The following is a 19409-nucleotide window of genomic DNA, read 5'->3' as shown; positions in this document are numbered from 1 at the left end:
GGATTCAGTCGTAATTTTATGACCACCTTTGATATTGAATCTTTCCCAAATAATTTTACATGCAGCTTCGATTTCTATCTCGCTGGGTTTTGACAACTTGTCTACTGCGACAAATACACCAGCCAAATTTCCTATTAGCCTATCCCTTCGGTATACTCTTAAATTTTCCCGAAGAATCTCACTAATGTCAACTTCAGGTTTTAAGTTTTCTGTGCGTAGTGTTACGTGAGCTTCACTGCTTTTTAGGAACGCTTCAATTCTTGTACTTTATTGCGACTGCTTTGTCATTTAATCGTTAGAATTTTAGTACTCCCGCCTAGTGGGGGGTGGGGAGGGTTCTTCTTCAGATCTCACATCTCCGTATGACTTTCACGAAGAACACCAATCGCAGGTTCGAATACTGCCTCGGGCATGGATGTGTGTGACGTCCTTAGGTTAGTTAGGTTTAATTAGTTCTAAGTTCTAGGGGACTGATGACGTCAGAAGTTAAGTCCCATAGTGCTCGGAGCCATTTGAACCATTTTGAAGAACACCAAACCGCATATCATACAAAATTTGAACGTTCCCTCAGAACATTCAGAGGTACAATGGAAAATCGTCATATATTGTCTGCAGAAGATTCGTAACTGGATATCAATCTGGACTGACAGCCGTGAATCCGTTATTAGCTTCATATTGTGTGTATGCATGTACAAATTCATATATATATAGTTGCGCAATATGTTTCCCTTTCATCATATAATAAAAAAATAACAAAACCCATCACTGAAAAGTTAGGTTCTTTACAGTTGTGAAAATAAAGAATGGAGGAGAGGTACGTATCTAGAACTCTACCAACCTTTACAGTTAACAGGGTGATATCTACATTTTTATAATGTATTTGTTCTCTGCAAAACATTTTGTTGGCGGTATTATGACATGGATGTGATCGAAAAAAGCCTGGCGCCATTAATAAATATCCTGGTCACTCACTGTATGAAGAGTATTTCATTACAGAAAATCAGAGAGCTCAATAATGACGTGAATATCATTTCCACAAACAAGTTAAGAAACACACAGTTAAGTTGCACACAAATTCCATCACAAAGGAAACATAAATATTCACTTGTTGATGTCCTACTGTTCTCACATCTACACATCTCGCAACTAATCTTTGAATACGATGTTACTCTATCATATAGTAGGGAAACAATGTGGTGTTATTCCAGCACCCACAAACACAAATACAGAAAATACAAAACAGACAATTTGATAGAAGTAGCCGCTAGTTATCAAAGACTTAGGAGTAAAAGCACAATAATTATAATAATAACATGATTAAGAGACTTGTAAAGTATGTAGCCTTAATCTGATCATGCTGGTCACCATTAATTCTACATCTACATATATACTCCGCTATCCACCAAGCGGTGCGTGGCGGAGGGCACTATTCGCGCCAAAGTCATATTTCTCCCCCTTCCCCATCTCTGTACCACTCGCGGATCGCGCGAGGGAAAAACGACTGTCTGAACGCCTCAGTATGAGCTCCAATTTCCCTTATATTTAAATGTTGATCTTTGCGTGATTTGAAAGTTGGTGATAATAACATATGTTCTACATCCTCGGCGTAGATCGGATTTTGGAATTTAGTGAACAGCCCCTTCCGTTTAGCGCGTCGTCTATCTGCAAGTGTGTCCCACTTCAAACTTTCTATGAGATTTGTAACTCGCGATGAATGTATGTACCAGTCACGTATCTTGCCGCTCTTCTTTGGACCTTCTCAATGTTTTGAATCAGTCCCAACCGGTAAGGGTGCCATGCAGCGGAACAATACTCTAAGACTGGACGAACTAGCGTACTGTAAGCAAATTCAACCGGAGGCGTTCAATAAGTAATGCAAGCATTATTTTTTCTCGGCCACTTTAGGTTGAAAAGATGTGCATCATCGTAGGATATTCCCGTTTCAGCCCCTATAGTTTCATGAAGTTCCGATACATGGCAGCGCTGTACACAACCTTCAAAAATTACGTCTGTAACGGAGTTGCGCTCCAAGCAGAGGCCTGATATTGAGTTTATCTTGGCGGAGAACCAGATCATTGCGGATATTCGCGAGCACTTGGCAGTGAACAAAAGCACAGTGACTTGTTGGGCGAGGCGTATGTCATCAATGTAACAAGGTCGCGCAAACCTATTGATGTACCGCGTGGTTGCTAACCGCACACAGTTGTGACCCCCGCAGAGTTGAAACGCGCAGCCACTTTTACTCGTGGTAATCCACGGATCACAATCTAACACCACGCTGCATAGCTGGATGTCTCTGTCGGTAGTGCAGACACACTCGTCCACCATTTGGGGTACTCAAAGGTGTGTGCACGCTGGGTTCCTTACTGCCTAACAGAAGACTATAAAGTGCAACGAAGGATCATCTGTGAGGAATTGCTTGCGCGTTACGAGTCTGATCGTGACAATAAGACATGGATTCATCACATCGAACCGGAAACAAAATGGTAATCCGTCGAGTGGTGACACATCATCTTTCCTTCGAGGAAAAAGTTCAAAGCTCCTCACCCGTCCGGAGAAGTTATGGCGGCGGACTTCTGGAACTCTGGAGGAGTTATTCTGTTGGATGTCTTCCCTCATGGTGCAGCGATGAACCCCGAAGTGTACTGTGCTAGACTCATAAATTTGAAGAAACGAGTTCAGCATGTTTGTCGTCACGATAACCAAACTAACTTCTCCATCTCTATGAAAACGCAAGGCCTCGCACGGGCCTGCACACCACCAGGACATTTGGCGCAAAGACTGGTGATCACGAACTTAAACGGCACCAAATTTTTCCCCTTTGCCGGTGATATACTCGTAGTGAAAATTTCATCCACCGCAAGGATTCGAGTCGTCTTGCCTCCAAGTTTAGCGTTCCCGCACAGGCCCGCGTTAGCGACTCGATTACAGATGCAGGTAAATCATCATATGATTAGATTTTAGTCATGACCACCGTTTTTCTCACAATGTATTGTGATGGACCTAAGCAGACCTCCCTTATCGTTCACCCTGATTGTGGTTTCCTCTACATCTACACTCATGCTCATAAATGAAGGATAATGCTGATACATGGTGAAACAGCGCTATGGTGGGCTGTTTGCGGGTTTAAATCACCTCAGAGTATGACCATGCGGTGCATTTGACCTGCAGTGGTCGCACAGTGGCGCTGGAAGCAGTCCACATACGCAGAGGTGTGTTGGTGCATGTCAGAGTACGGTGCAGCGAGTAAGTGTGCGAACGTTTTCAGACATGCTAATGGTGAATGTGTGTTGAAAATGGCTCAAAGAACATACATTGTTTCGTTGTGAGGGGTAGAATACTAGGGCGACTGGGGGCTGGTTAAACACAGCTGATCGTAGCACCGGCCCTCCGTGGGCCACAAAGTGTGATCTCAAGATTATGGCCACGTTTCCAGCAGACAGGAAACGTGTCCAGGCGCTACAGTCCACAGTGTACAACACCACAAGAAGACCGATATCTCACCATCAGTGCCCGCAGATGGCCATGGAATATTGCAGATAGCCTTGCTCGGCACCTTACCGCAGCCACTGGAACAGTTGTCTCCAGACACACAGTCTGGTGTCAAGAACACAGTACATGGTCATTCGGACAGTGGTCCCAGTTTATGTTCACGGACGAGTGATTCTCGCTGGGTTTTCATCTGGCGTGAGCCAGGAACCACATACCAACGCCTTAATGTCTTTCAAAGGGACCTGTATGGAGATCATGGTTTGATGGTGTGGGGTGGGATTATGATTGGTGCACGAACACCCCTGCATGTCTTTGACAGAGGAACTGTAACAGGTCAGGTGTATCGGGACGTCATTTTGCACCAGTATATCCGCCTTTTCAGGGATGCAGTGGGACCCACCTTCCTGCTGATGGATGATAACGCGCGGCAACACCGAGCTGCCATCGTGGAGGAGTACCTTGAAACAGAAGATATCAGGCGAATGGAGTGGTCTGCCTGTTCTTCAGACCTAAACCCCATCGAGCACGTCTGGGATGCACTCGGTCGACGTATCGCTGCACGTATTCAAACCCCTAGTACACTTCAGGAGCGCCGACAGGCACTGGTGCAAGAATGGGAGGCTGTACCCCAGCACCAGCTCGACCACCTGATCCAGAGTATGCCAACCCATTCTGCAATTATCCTTAATTTATGAGCATGAGTGTACATATACACTCCGTAAGCCTCTACACAGTGTATATCAGAGAATATGTCTTACCAAGGTTACCGATTTCCTGCCCCATTCAACTAGTATATTGATCAAGGAAAAAGTGACCGTCTGTATGCTTCTGTACAGGCCGTAATCTCTCTTATCTCATTCTTATGATGTCTGTGCAAGACATACTATTACAAGACCAAACTGGACGTGCAGTCTTCTTCGAGTAGAGATTCGCTATATTTACCCATACGATTTGACAATAACTATTTCGATTTTTTCCAAGGATCCCCGTTGGAATCGTCATTTGATGACATTAGTGTTTTGTCTGCAACGAGGGATACAGGCTTTAGTTTCACGTTTCCAATTCGTCTAGCATTTTTTGATATTCTGAGTTCTATGAATACTCTCCTTTCGACTCATATAACGGAGGCCAGAGCCAGACATGCGATTACGTTTTCTCCCTGCTACCTCAATGACTAACCGCTCACACTCTGTTCTATACACACTCCAACTTTAGACCACCCTGATCATCCTTACCTGGTGTAACAGTTTTTACAAGCACAGCTTTGGTGAAGAACACTGTTTTAGACTCAAGATGAGTCTAGATTAGAAATCAGAGCTTCTAAGACAATGTAGAGCAACATTGCGAACTCCATCTGTATGCTACATCTCTCACAGCTATTTATTGGTTTGTGGTCATGGTCACTGACCTGATTGATGATCCTTTGGCCGAGCAGACAGAAGAGTGCGACCTGGTATGCGTACAGTGATGAACCCATCAGCATCTTTAGAGATTCGACTATATCCATGTCCTTCTGCAACACCTAAAGTAATATCCATATATAAAATTTTCTCCGAATAAAATTTAGTATGACTATGTGGCTTCCAGCACACAGTTCAAACGGCCACTGGCATATAGTGCTGCAGTCACCGAAATATCCAAGATGGCGGCGACAGGAAAATCCAAAATGCAGGATGAAATTGATGGGAAATTCAAAAATATCAAAGACGAAAGTGGCGGTAAATTTAAAAAGTCTCCATATTGGTAACTAGCCCAGTTACGCTGTTTAAAATGGTGGGAAATTAAGAAGTCCAAGATGATGGAACTATCACCGTTGTGCTTCCCAACCTCTCTGACGTAACAGTCAAAGTACCATGTTCTAAAGTTTCTGAACGACCTGAACTGAATATCAAAAATACATAGAGATATTCCCAAAACTAGGGTAATCCCATGTCTGTATTATTAATTAAAAATATGTACCAATATGTTTTGAAAAAAGTTATAGAGCATAAATGCTTACTGAATCAAGTTCTCTTGCATTTTTTACTTCAAATAATTACTGATGGTATAATTTCTATATTAAACTGCACTTGTCAACGAGCATAGTTCAATCATTGTATTACACTGGGCGCAGTGTACATATTAAATATTTTCTCATCCAAATTGTTGCATAACAGTAAAAAACCTCATGTTCTCTGCTGAAATAACATGCTTATCTGGCGAATGACAGTTCCGCCCAGATTTAATGTTACTGGTAGTACAAAACAGTATGTTATTTATGAAAATACATAAGCACACACGCAGTGCTCACGACTAAAATGTCTGTATTGTTGTCCCACAAAACAAATATTGGCTGAAATAACGTGTCAGCTATTGTAAGGATGCTATACTGTGTGATGTACAGTTGACAGCTAAAACACTCTAGATTCTCAAATTAAGTGCAATAATGTTTCTATGTCTAAACAGTCCGTAATTTTTATCAGAATATGTAAAGATATTGGTCTGTTTGAGAGTATGTTACTGGTGGTACAAATGTTCAACTTTCTTCATCTCCTGTTTTTAGAAATCTTTCAGTAATGCTTCAGCTCATCATGCACCATTTCTGGGGGGGGGGGGGGGAATAATGTTCTACACTATAAAATATAATTGAGGTGGCTAATATAGCTTTTCTATTACTTTCCACCTTAGGCCTATTTTCGTTTATGTTGCATTAGTTGTATAAACACCAACTTTCCATGCAAAGAGTGAACTTCCATATATTGAAAATGTTATCTTTGTACCAAAATAAAATTATTTATCGAAATATTTAAAAAATTTTGAGTACAAAACATATGCTTGTTGCTGATCATCATACACCAGTACAACTACAGGTTTTTCATTGTGAATGAAGACTCGACATTTGCACCAAAATGAAATTATCTGTATTATTTATCAAAATATGTGAACATTTCTTTCACAACATCACAAAACAATTATGACACTACAGACGACCTAACTTACAGCCTAACGTGTGTTTATCATCAAGCACTGTTCGATTAACATGTGTCATGTTAAAGAAACTGAGGACTGCCTGCATTATTTTTCAAAATGGGTAAAAACTTCTTCTACAATAGTACAAAATACACTGGGCCCTACTTATCTAACTTAGACGTACACTTGGTCGGTTCTGACTTAAGCTGTTACTAACTGCCGCATGTATCGACATGTTTCAGTAAATCTGTAACTGCACAGCACAATGGTGTCATATATCTCAATTGCAACCAATTTCTTCATTCATCAGCATGTTACAACATTACTTAAAATTCATCCTTACATCGCTATGTTACAACATAAATGTAGCAAACTGCCCATTAGTCTCCACGTTATAACACATCATCACATTATAGCAAACCTACAACCATCTACCATACACAATGGCATGTTGCGGTAAAACTGTAACAAGTTGTCTCTTACATTGTGCCATATTGAGGGGCATGGTTGATTTCCCTATTTCCAAAGAGTCATTTGGGATGAATCTCGTATAGGGGTCGCATGAGAAAACATTAAGTATATCGCGCTGGTCTAGATTCTGGCTTTTATTAGTTATTTCTATAAACTGCCGTTGCATGTCGTAGTTTCGAACTTTCAATAGCTGCTGTCTTCAATCATTTTGCAACCATTAACGTGCTGCTTTTCCATGGACAATACTGGCATTAATAATAGTTTTTTTTTACAAATTTACGTTGCTTTTAACTCGTCATAAGGTATTAACCAGGCTTTCAAACAGCTCAGCTATCATTCTATTTGTCTAGTTATTCGCGGATGCCCATGTGCACTCCACAAAACTCCTCCACCCATGCCGCTATCTGGCAATACCACCACTTTGTCCTGACACGTCACCCGTCGTTACACAATCCAGGGCATTCGCTAGACGTAGGTAAGTGCACCTCTTGCCATCTGGCTTCACAATGCTTTGCTTTCTGCCAACTGAGATGGTTAGATACAACACAATATTCAGATTCGTTTCACTTTAAGCCAGTTCGTGCTAAGCCTTAAAATTGTTTTATACTGGATTTTTTTTCTGATGAACTGCAATGTAAGACTGAATGACTGGGTGTTAACCAGTAGGTTTTTTCAATCCATTTTGGTTAACTGAGGAACTGTGAGCTGCTTAATGTTACACAGGCCTATAGATGATTATGTACGGCCTGTTTTGATCGGTATTCGGGTATAAACGGAGACCTTATCAGCTCACCAGATGCTGTAACTCACGAGGAGTTGAATTTATTGATATTTAACGTACCTGATAGTTTTTTATTGGGAATTTCGTCCTAATAGCTTTCGTCCTTTTGTATGTATCACGGGACCATATCATGGGAGCATTCTATGTTATTTTATGTTCGACGCCCACTACTTAACAAAAACTTTGCTACTATGAACGCTGGGTCATCCCATTCTCTTCTCTCGATCGAAATGTGACTCGATTTTGTATGATCATCTCGTATATACTTTTCATTTTAGTTATGATTTCTTGTCTTACATGAGGTGTTGCCTGTCAGTTTGTACAGATTGCACATAATGATCCAGATAAAATGCTGCGAAACCAGTCATGCCTATTATTAAAGAACTTCAGATAAAGTGGTCTTAACTTTTCAAAATGATCCTCTGTATATCTTTTTCATCTCTCTGTGTACATCCAGCATTGCTTGTCTTTCTCTAGCGTCATTTACCTGTTGGTAGTACAATCTAAGAGAAAAGAAAACGACGCACCACGAAGGAGATATGCAAATCGGTCATCGGTCACAAATTGATATTCATACAGACATCGTTGGAAACTGCAACATTGACGCTCCAGCGCAGTTTCACCATACTGCTGCCAACGACAGTAAACAGGGGATATGTCGATACCAGGATATAAAGTCTTTACGAATTTGATTCCGTGTACTCAGTTCGACAGTATGCGTCGCAGACAGGTGCGTCAACAATATACGTTGATGTCAGCATTTAAGAGAGGACGTGTAGTTGGGCTAAAGAAGCCAGTTGGAGTAATAAGCGAATCGCTCCACATTTGAATAAGAGCGATGCAACTATTCAATGGTGTTTGCAGGAATGGGTAACAGAATACAGCGTCAAGAAGAATGCCGTCGACCTTTAGAGATGGAAGCATATGAGGACAGAGAAGTCATCAGAGACGCACTCAGAACCCCGGATTGATCATTATCATCGACCGAGGCTTGGAGCTGGCTCTTCACTGACCACAAGGACCACTAATAGGCGACTCACAGAAAGGGGACTGAGCTCACGCCTCACAATGGGTCGACTGCCATTGATCTCTGTAAACCACAAGCCTGGTTGCAGCAGTATCGGGCACATACAGACTGGAATCTCATTGACTGGAGTAGAATTGTCTTCAGGGAATAGTCTTGCTTCCAGATGAACTCAGATGACCAGCGAAGAACTCCTGGACGCGCCCCAAACGGCACTTCGACGATCAGTAATGATGGTTTGGGGTGCTATTTCATTTCATAGCATCATTTGGTTGCCATCCGTGCAGGCTTACAGCACACCGGTACGTCAACGATATTCTACACCCCCTTTTGTTGCCCATCATGGTAAGTCATGCTAGGCTTACATTTCAGCAAGATAACGCCCGTCCGCACACGGCGAGAGTCTCCACAGCTTGTCTTCGTGGTTGCCAAACCCTACCATGGCCAGTGAGGTCACCGGATCTCTCCATAATCGAGAACGTTTGGAGCATTATGGGTAGGGCATTCCAATCAAATTTGTTTTTTGACGATCTAGAGCGCCAACAGGACTTAATTTGGCATGATATACCTCAGGAGCACATCTAACAATTCTATTATCAATGCCAAGCCAAATAACTGCCAGCGTATGGACCAGAGATGGGCCAAACAGTTATTGACTTGCTCAATTTCTGAAGCTCTTTCTCTTGAAGAAATCAGCCACTTTCTCTTAAAAGGTAATCGTTTGTTTACCTGCATATGTACACCACATATACCTATTTCTGTCCTATTCAGATAATTTTTTCTGCATGCATCGTATTCTTCTATTTTTAATTTATTTATTTATTTATTTTTGTCCAAGAGTTTATTTTCTATCTTGTGCTGCAAGTCTGTCAATTCATGTCACTGTGTGATTACTGAGTATTCCTTTGGTTCGTTGTTTGTGAGTGGTACTACTGTCTTTTACGGTGTCCGTATCACTTCAGTCACCGTATGAAATTTGTAGATCACACTTGCTGTCACCTTTTCCAAAGGATAACTTTATCTGATTTCTCGCAGTCTACTCCAGTCTCTTTTGTGGAGTAAGAGTTTATCCTCAGACAAAACATCTGCTACGTTGCTAATGTGTGTTTTTCATGTGATTACATTTTGGTCACATTATGTGCAGCCTTCATAAACGACCCAGTCTCCTATCTGTGTCAGAGCTTTATTATTTACAACAGAGATATCTATGCTCCTCTGTTGTGTCCTGTTACCTTGGAAGGTTGGCCGCGTCCATCCCTTTGAAGACATGTAGATTTTGTCCATGTAGTTTATCGTTTACTACTCTTCCTCTATCGTCATTTTTGTTGGAGTATCATAATACCGTCTTTGTGGTAGTTTCCTTGCATACTGAAATGCTTTTCTGTCTTGCAAACTGTGCAACGTTACTAATGTAAAGTAAATGTGGTTGTGTGTTGTCAGGGCATTCTGCACAAGTAGAGGCTATGACCCCGGTTGATATGTCCACATATGAGTTCTATTGTTGGCATGCGCGTGCTACAGTGTTAGCTTACTTTGGTTACTGCAGTGCTTTCATTCAATGCTATTATGGCAGTCATTGGCACCGGTAATTATTATTGCTCTCGATGGAACACAAATGGGTCCACCAATTTTGGAGTACGGTTCTTGGAAGCAAATTATATCCGTAGCGAGTTCTGTAGCAACTGTCATTAGTCACTCACTTAATAGCCTATTCCCCCCGGCTTTAAGCTGTGTTTTTTTACCGTGGGCAATCTGTAAACACATAGCAGTGCGGTATTGTTTTGGTGTGATCGATCAGAACTCTTCCGTGTGCGCATCCAAGATCTCTATATATTTTGTCGAGGTTTATTTCTTCTGAGCTACGCTTATGCACCTTCCTCATTAGATCACACACTTCTCACGAACCTGTTAATAGGTTTACTGCCCGTAGTAACATGGCGTTTGCTCTGTTGTAAGTAAAGAATTTTGTCACCCTGTGGATGTGTTAGTCGTATCGCTAGCCTCTGGGCGGTCTCGAAGTTGTCTTTTTTTTCTAGTCTGATAGTTGTATATCTTCTTCTAATTGGTCATAGTCTGTAGTGGACTAGTTATAGTTAGCTGTTGTTTTCAGTGATATTTTGCGCGACTAGGACGGATGTTGCGGTGTCGGAGCCGGCACATTCAAGTTCTGAAGTTAAAAGTATTTCTGTGTGTGTAGTTCATCATTTGTCTTTGAGAAATATCTTGACACAAATTTAACGGGCATCAAGTATTTTCTGCATTTTGCATGGTCATATTTAGTTTAATAATGTCTTTTAGGTGATACTGTGTTAATGAGACTTTTCTTTATTCTGTTCTTACGTGTTGAACTATTATCAAATTTTATCGCAAAGTTGTGGTTCCCTCTTGGAAAATCGTCACACCATGAACTTTCATCAACTGTATTTTCACGCGCATATTCAATGTTTAGCAGCTCCTCGTCAATCTGTCTACCCTGTTCATTAGGCTTGTTTCGAGTGTGCTCCTATTGAAAAATTTATGTTTTAGTTCGTGAACTATTAGTATATTGTGACCTGTGCTACAATATCGTCGAAATACTCTGTTTACTTCGAAACATTTGTTTCTGTTTTGCGAGAGTGGATGCTAAAGCTGGAGTGGTCGTCTTTTCCTGTTCCTTTACTATTGCAAAGCCTGTTTGTTGATACCATTCTATAATTCTGTACCACGCTTGTGTCTAGGTACATTCTCGTGTCAGGGCTATATCTTTTGTTCCTGACACTCTTGCGCATCTTGCAGGGAATACAACCTACTTTATTCTCTTTTGTTTCGTGTTCTGACCTTTCATGATATTTTTCCCCACGTTTGATGCACACTGGCTGTGTTTTCGATGTTCCAGATCTCAGCAGTTCCAGTATTTTGGAACGTTCACAAAGTCTGCAGCTCTTAGAGCGTGGAAGGTAAAGTATACACCATTCTGTCTTATTAGACTGGCACGCGATCTTGGGCTTGTTTCAGTTATGAAGCTGTTGATGCTCTTTCCTTTCAAGCCTGATTTGAAACTATACTTGACTCGTTTTGGGACTCTTGATCCGTCAGTTTTTCACTTTACTTGAAATCATACAGGTCACCTAGAAAGTCTTTCTCTGATAGGGAAGTAGGGACCGTCTATACTACCAAAAGCAGCACTCTTTTCTTGTGGTCCACGTACCTAATGTTTGTTAATTGTACTGCTTTTTCTGCTATTTTTTAGCAGTCGGCCATTGTTTCTGTTTCGACCATGGACACGTCAGGAGCGGTTCTCATAGATTTCATTTTTAGTTTTTTCCTCCCATGAGTTTATATTTTTCGTGAGTGTTTCGCTCACTTAGTAATTTTTGAGAACATTTCTCGTGGAGCACAGTGATGTGGCAAAAAGTGCTTTAAAAATGAACACAGTCTCCAACCCAAAAAAACGCCTATTTTGTGGTAACCATTTCAGTTAGTTTCCGACCATTTTTAGACTTTCTCACCATGATGGTAGACGGTGGCGGTGAATGGAGCGGGTGTATCTGCTCCACGAAAGTCAACTGCAGAATTGACGTTTACTGCCACCGTTCACGGTACGATGTTCTGAAGACGGTCTGAAACTGACCGAAACCGGCTACGACAAAATAAATGTTTTTAGAGGTCAAGACTGTTTGTGTTTTTTTTTCAAACTTTCTCTCATTTTACGGTTGTATGTTTGTTCGTTTGTGCGCTCCTTTTTATGATCTGAGCACCGCCGCAAAAACGTTTGACATGGGTTTGAGGGCGACGGGGGGTGGGGGGGGGGGGGGAGAACACACCCTACGACCAGCTTAGAGAGAGAAGACAGAAGCTTTCAGCAGGATCTGACATCTGACCATCATTTTGCAGCACAATGTTCAAGGACGTACAGTGCAAGCCGTTACTGATTTGTTTGACAGAGGGGGCTGCTAAGTGCTATACCGCCTACTGCACTCCCCTGACTCGATTTCTAAACTGAAGGAAACACTTCACGGGATTCACTTCAGAACTGCTACAGATTCGTCGGGCAATAGACCGCGCCGCTCGAGCTGTCAGCACAACTGGCACTGCTAAGAGTATCCTACGACTTCCACATCGCTAGCAACGGATTACACACAATGCTGGTGACTACTTTGGAGGTCAGTAAAACTTTGAAACACGTATCTATTTTGTACAGGCTGTAAATAAATAGTTGCCACTATTAAAGTTCCACCCTTCGTAAACTGGTAGACACAGGGCCTCAACAACGTTTTATGATTTCACCAGACTAGTTTGTTGCTTATGTAATGTTGAAACAACCTCTCCTGGAGTTGTGTTCTGTTACTGCAAATCAAAATCGGCTCATACAGATAGGGACGCAGGGTATGAGCAACTGCATAACATGTAAGAGCAGCGAGGTTAACAGACTGAGTATGTGCGGATGGACTTCGAGTACACAGCACAGGTAGGTAGGTCTATGTAATCATTCAGACATGCACCCCTGTTAGTCCTCTGCTTACTGTGCCAAGAATTTATTCTATCCTATGTCGCAGAAGTAGTTTAGGATGTTTTACTTGATCTCCAGAAAAATCGATGCACTACTGCCATTAAATTCATTAGAGGGAATTTAAAATGTTGCAAGTGGTACCATGCGTATTTTTGCTATGTTACAGAATAAATCTTCACGCATTTTGACAAATAATACTTGTATAGGCAGCTTTTGCTTCTTGAAAGTGTGGTATAATGATAGAAGTAAGGCTATCGATGAGTGCAGCTTCACGAGTAAGTTACATCAGTAGTGACAATATGCGAGCCGGTGTATTTTCTAAAAAATCTTACACCACAATTAAGTTACAACAGTATTACCATGTTGGTTTTGTACTCGAAATATTTACATATTTCCTTAAGCAACATACATAGTTTTTTGATAAAAAGAATTAATTTTGACCCACGAAAAAAGTTCAGTAGTTATACTTTCGTAGTATGATAAGCGGCCAACATATGTTTTGCACTGAAATCTTTACGCACTTTGATAAATAATTTCATTTCGGTGCAAAGATCGTATTTTCGAGATACTGAACCATCCTCGATGTGTGGAACCTTGTAGATCATTATCACTGACTTTGTTATGTTTACATTTCGTATTTGGCTCATTACAATTAGATTTTCGTATTATTTACTGGTTGATTGCGGAAAGGAAACGTAATACAGTCTGTTGACGTTTTACAGAGTCTTGGTGCCACAGTTCCTATCGGTAAATGTCGCAGTCTTCATCGAAAATAACGCCAAGTAGGTCTCAGATGGAGATTATTAAAAGAGCAGTATTAGCCTGTCAGTAACATCGATTATATGTTTCTAATATAGAACAGGATGCATAATCTTCTTCCCCGCTAAAATGGTGAGTGTGAAACGGTTCTAAGCAACGTTTCTATATAGTACCACCTACCACTACTTTCAGCTACTACTAGTTAAGACAATTTTCACGAACTTTAAAGAATTTAAAATATTCTTTCATGTTAGCCTGAGTATGGCCTACTGTAGCTGACTAACAGTGACAGGGCACGATGGTCGGATCTCGGATTTACTTCAAACTTTGTGCACTTTTTAGTAGTCCATAAGGGCAACACGATGCGCAAGTAGCAAGGTGTACTACTTAGGTAATTTCAAAAAAATCGCAAGGAAACTTTTCCGCGTCGAATATCTACCGGTGCGTTGAGAACCTAGGCACCAGATGACGGTAGTCAAGTGGTTAGCGTTCAACCCTGCAATCGGCGAAGGGCTTGATTGAGCCCCACTCATTCCTTTTTTTTTAATGTATATTTTTTTAAACTTTGGTCATATTATTTTGCAAATATAATATCTGAAAGATAATTTAATGAAAAACACGTATATATGCATGACCTCTTAAACTATACTCTGTGACTACGATTTTCAAAAAATTCGCATGTACACTATTCATTCTTGCCACATTAGCAAGGTGTCACCGCTATGCATGTTAACTGCTGAATGGAGCCTTTCTCTACGTCTGCAGACCGAAGTCTCCCGTTGCAAAGTAGTTCTAGGTGTCTCACCCGATTGCAGGTACAAGGGATATGCTGGAACCGCGCGACCGCTACGGTCGCAGGTTCGAATCCTTCCTCGGGCATGGATGTGTGTAATGTCCTTAGGTTAGTTAGGTTTAAGTAGTCCTAAGTTCTAGGGGACTGATGACCTCAGAAGTTAAGTCCCATAGTGCTCAGAGCTATTTGAACCATTTGAACAAGGGATATCGTAAATCACGAGAGGCATACATATTCAGGTAAATGTAATATGTTTGGTCGTTTACTTGTCGAGAGTTAAAAATATGTTTTTCGTAATAACTAAATTTAGAAAACAACTGTGTAATATGGAGAATCAAAAAAAGTCCTTGCAAGTATACGTGTTTTTTCTTTATATTACATCTCAAATGTTATATTTATTAAATAATATGACCAGTGTTGTAAACAATAACATAAAAGAGGATGAGTGGGTCTCCGTTCAGAGTTCCAACGATTACGGAGGTAGAACGCTAACCATTCGACTGCCGCCACCACGAGCTCGGGTTCGCAACGCACCGGTACACATTCGACATATAAAACTTCACTTGCATTTTCTCGATGCTGCATAAGTAGTACGCCTTAATACTTGGGCAGTATGTCGTCCCAGCGGACGACTGAAGTAAATCCATGATTCGAAGGTTATGACCTTCCCTTGTAAGGCAGCTAATCACAATAGTATCACCTCTTTGTGTACAATGGCCCAATAGTAAGAGTTCGAAGTATCGTCACAAGCGTTCAGGACACCAATACCCAGCGAGAACGCAGATGAACACTACTAACTAGAATATATCTCCAAATGCCACGAACCTGTCGACTGATTGCGATTAACAAAACAATCGGGCACTGAATGGACGCCCCAGTAGAATGAGCCTGTCACTATCTCTCCAGTGACTTCAATCTGTGATCAATAAAGTAACGGTCAATTCAGTCTTACAAATAACAAAGACAAATATGAACGTTTTTATATCAGAATTACTTGAGCGTTTATAGTTCCCAAAACTTTAACTTCTCTTGAAATCGTCTTCAAGCATATACATTGAAGAGCATATACACCACCCTAATATCGTGTAAGGCCCCCTCGAGGACGCAGAAGCGCCGCAACACGACGTGGCGTGGACTCGACTATTGTCTGAAGTAGTGCTGGAGACAATTGACACCATGAATCCTGCAGGACTGTCAATAAATACGTAAGACTAACGTTGCGTTGCAAGGCATCTTAGATATGCTCAATAATGTTCATGTCTGGGGGTTTCGTGTGCGGTGAAAGTTTTTAAACTCATAAGAATGTTCCTGAAGTCACTCTGTAGCAATACTGAATGTGTGATGTGTCACATTGTCCTGCTAGGATTTTCCAAGTCCGTGGGAATCCACAATGGACATGAATGGATGCAGATGATCAGACAGGATGCTTAGGTAAGTGTCAGCTGCCACAGTCGTATGTAGACGTATCAGGAGTCCCGTATCACTCCAGCTGCACGTGCCCCACACCATTAAAGAGCCTCCACCAGATTGAACAGTCCCTGCTGACATGCAACGTCCATGGTTCCATGAGATTTTCTGCATACCCGTACACTTCCATCCGCTCGATACAATTTGAAACCAGACTCGTCCGACGAAGCAACGTATTTCCAATCTTCAACCGTCCAGTGTCTATGTCGACAGGCCCAGGCGAGGAGCAAAGCTTTGTGTTTTACGATCATCAATGGTGCACGAGCGGGCCTTCGTCTCCGAAAGCCCATATCTATGATGTTTCGTTGAATGGTTCACACACTGACACTTTTTGATGGTCCAGCATTGAAATATGCAGCAATTTGCGGAAGAGCTGCACTTCTCCCACGTTGAACGATTCTCTTCAGTCGTCGTTGATCCCGTTCTTGCAGGATCTTTTACCGGCCGCAGTGGTGTCAGAGGTTTGATGTTTTACGGGATTCCTGATATTCACTGTACACTCGTGAAGTGACCGCACAAGAAAATCCCCACTTCATCGCTACCTCGGAGATGCTGTGTCCCACCGCTCGTGCGCTGACTATAACACCACGTGCAAACTTACTTAAACCTTGATAACCTGCCATTGTAGCGGCAGTAACCAATTTAACAACTGCGCAAGTCACTTGTTGTCCCAAATAGGTACTGCCGACCGCAGCGCCGTATTCTGCTTGTACATACCTCTGTATTTGAATACGCATGCCTATACCAGTTTCTTTGGCGCTTCAGTGTATATGGATCTCTATTACCATTGATATAGTGCAGAATTCTGAGAAAGTGAACAAACAAAGCTTATCATTGTATACTTGTTTGTTGGTACCTCGTAAGATGTTCTAACGGATGTTTGTAATAGTCTTGAAAGGGGTTTTTAACTCAAAGTGACATACACTAGACAGGGACACCATATACAAACCCAGAGTTTAATTTATATTCGTACATGTACTAATAAGTGATATACTTCTGTCTACATCACATTCACATCGTCATTGAGTTACATAAGGATGAATATGTTTGAATGTGGTCCATCAAATGGTTCAAATGGTTCTGAGCACTATGGGACTTAACATCTGTGGGCATCAGTCCCCTAGAACTTAGAACTACTTAAACCTAAGGACATCACACACATCCATGCCCGAGGCAGGATTCGAACCTGCGACCGTAGCAGTCGCGCGGCTCCGGACTGCGCGCCTAGAACCGCGAGACCACCGCGGCCGGCAATGTGGTCCATCAAATAAGACAAATAATGGTTACGTACAACAGGTAGTTCAAACCTAAGCGAAAATGTAGGGGAAGGTAACGTTACGGAAGTTGCACTCTAATTTACTTCGTGGTGCATTTATTAATCTAAATCTTATGGTCAAGGCCAATATCGGTTTTTGGGTACATTAAAATGGCCACAAACTCTCATAATTCATTTGTGTATGTTGCTGCTGATATGCATTAAAACTCTGCTTGTTTATTTTCTTGAGGACAACAGATTTGCAGATCTTGTAACTTTTTAAACGCCTACGTGATAGTCTGTAATGATGCTGCCTTCACATTTTACAAACAAAGGTTGTTTCTGTGTAGAAAACGTTGACATGTTCATTTTTCTCATCTGCTGTCACTGTCATTAGGTTGGGTGTCCTTGGGTGATGGCACACTGCAAGCATTATGATGATCACTGGACGAAGACAAAATGAAGGTCGCTATATTATCAACCTTGTTAACAGGAAAACAAAATAGCCAAAAGTAAAACAAATTTCAGCTGCAGTTCTGGCGCGCTGTCTCGCGGATGAAAGCACACTGCAGAATTTTGAAGCTATTTAGGAAAGATTGTCGGTTCGGAACATTTTTAAACTTTGATAATGGACAGCTGCTTAACTATATGTTCATATGGCAAGTCGTTACTTTATTAGCTTTCACTACTTATATATCTTTCGCTTTAGTCCTTACAATGCGCAAATGAACATTTTGTTAACTGCTTCACAGTTGCCGCGCGGGATTAGCCGAGCGGTCAGAGGCGCTGCAGTCCTGGACTGTGCGGCTGGTCCGGGCTGAGGTTCGAGTCCTCCCTCGGGCATGAGTGTGTGTGTTTGTCCTTAGGATAATTTAGGTTAAGTAGTGTGTAAGCTTAGGGACTGATGACCTTAGCAGTTAAGTCGCATAAGATTTCACACACATTTGAACATTTTGCTTCACAGTTCGATATATAAAATATTAACAGACAGTCTCAATTCATCACACAGTTCACTGAATGTCCGCCGCCGGTAGCTGAGTGGAGCCGGCACAGTAGCTCAGCGGGTTCGGTCAGAGGGTTTAGCTACCCTTTGTAATTAAAAAAAAAAAAACTGAGTGAACGGATCAACGAACAACGTGAACAAGTGTCATCGGACGTCCACCACGAAAAAATTCAACGATCAACACAGAACAAAATACGATCAACGAAAAAAAAAGAAAGTGGTCAGCGCGACAGAATGTCAATTCAAAGGACCTGGGTTCGATTCCCGGCTGCGTCAGAGTTTTTCTCCGCTCAGGGACTGGGTGTTGTGTTGTCCTAATCATCATCATTCATCCCCATCGACGCACAAGTCGCCGAAGTGGCGTCAAATCGAAAGACTTGCACCCGGCGAACTGTCTACCCGGCGGGAGGCCCTAGCCACACGACATTTACATTTTAATTCACTAAATGGGTTAAATTTACAGCCTCCTTTCGGTCCAAAATAAACAGTAAATTTCTCAGTATACTGACAAGAGACACCACAGTATATTTGCATTCTATTGATGTGATTGCTTCTGGATGCATGTTGCTCGATGAATCATTAGCTTCTGCTTCATAATGTGCTCTGCACTGGATCTTGAAAAATCTGTTCTCTTGCAGTTCTTGGTTCTCGTTTTTCTACTTTCTTCAAAATCTCCAACTCTTGTAATTTCCTCTTCTGTGTCCAGTTTCAGAATTAGTTTTCTTCTCGAAATTTTGGTTTGTTTTCGCAACAACGGTGTAGCAATTTTTTCTGAGTTCTGTTCGTCTCATATTAGTACTGTGTTCTCCGTGTCAATACAATATCCCTGTGATCTTAAGCTTCTCCGCTTTCAGTCGCAATGCAAACTGTTTTCCCTTCCGAAAATAATCAGCTTTTCCTTAATTGACTCCACGTCCGTGCCCGCC

General features: G+C 41.7%; 1 long non-coding RNA gene across 1 annotated transcript in view; it reads right to left on the bottom strand.

Moving 5' to 3' along the window:
• Window positions 1–4900: 4900 nt before the first annotated feature.
• The window catches only part of LOC124544628, a 32027-nt gene continuing 17518 nt past the window's right edge, over window positions 4901–19409 (bottom strand). Inside the window, exon 3 of the long non-coding RNA XR_006967551.1 lies at window positions 4901–5014. This is a non-coding gene — a long non-coding RNA (uncharacterized LOC124544628). The remainder of the gene's footprint in view (window positions 5015–19409) is intronic.

The sequence above is a fragment of the Schistocerca americana genome, chromosome 8, assembly GCF_021461395.2.
Source record: "Schistocerca americana isolate TAMUIC-IGC-003095 chromosome 8, iqSchAmer2.1, whole genome shotgun sequence".
Lineage (NCBI taxonomy): Eukaryota > Metazoa > Arthropoda > Insecta > Orthoptera > Acrididae > Schistocerca > Schistocerca americana.
Note: the sequence above shows the minus strand (reverse complement) of the source record. Positions and strands in the feature narration are given on the sequence as shown.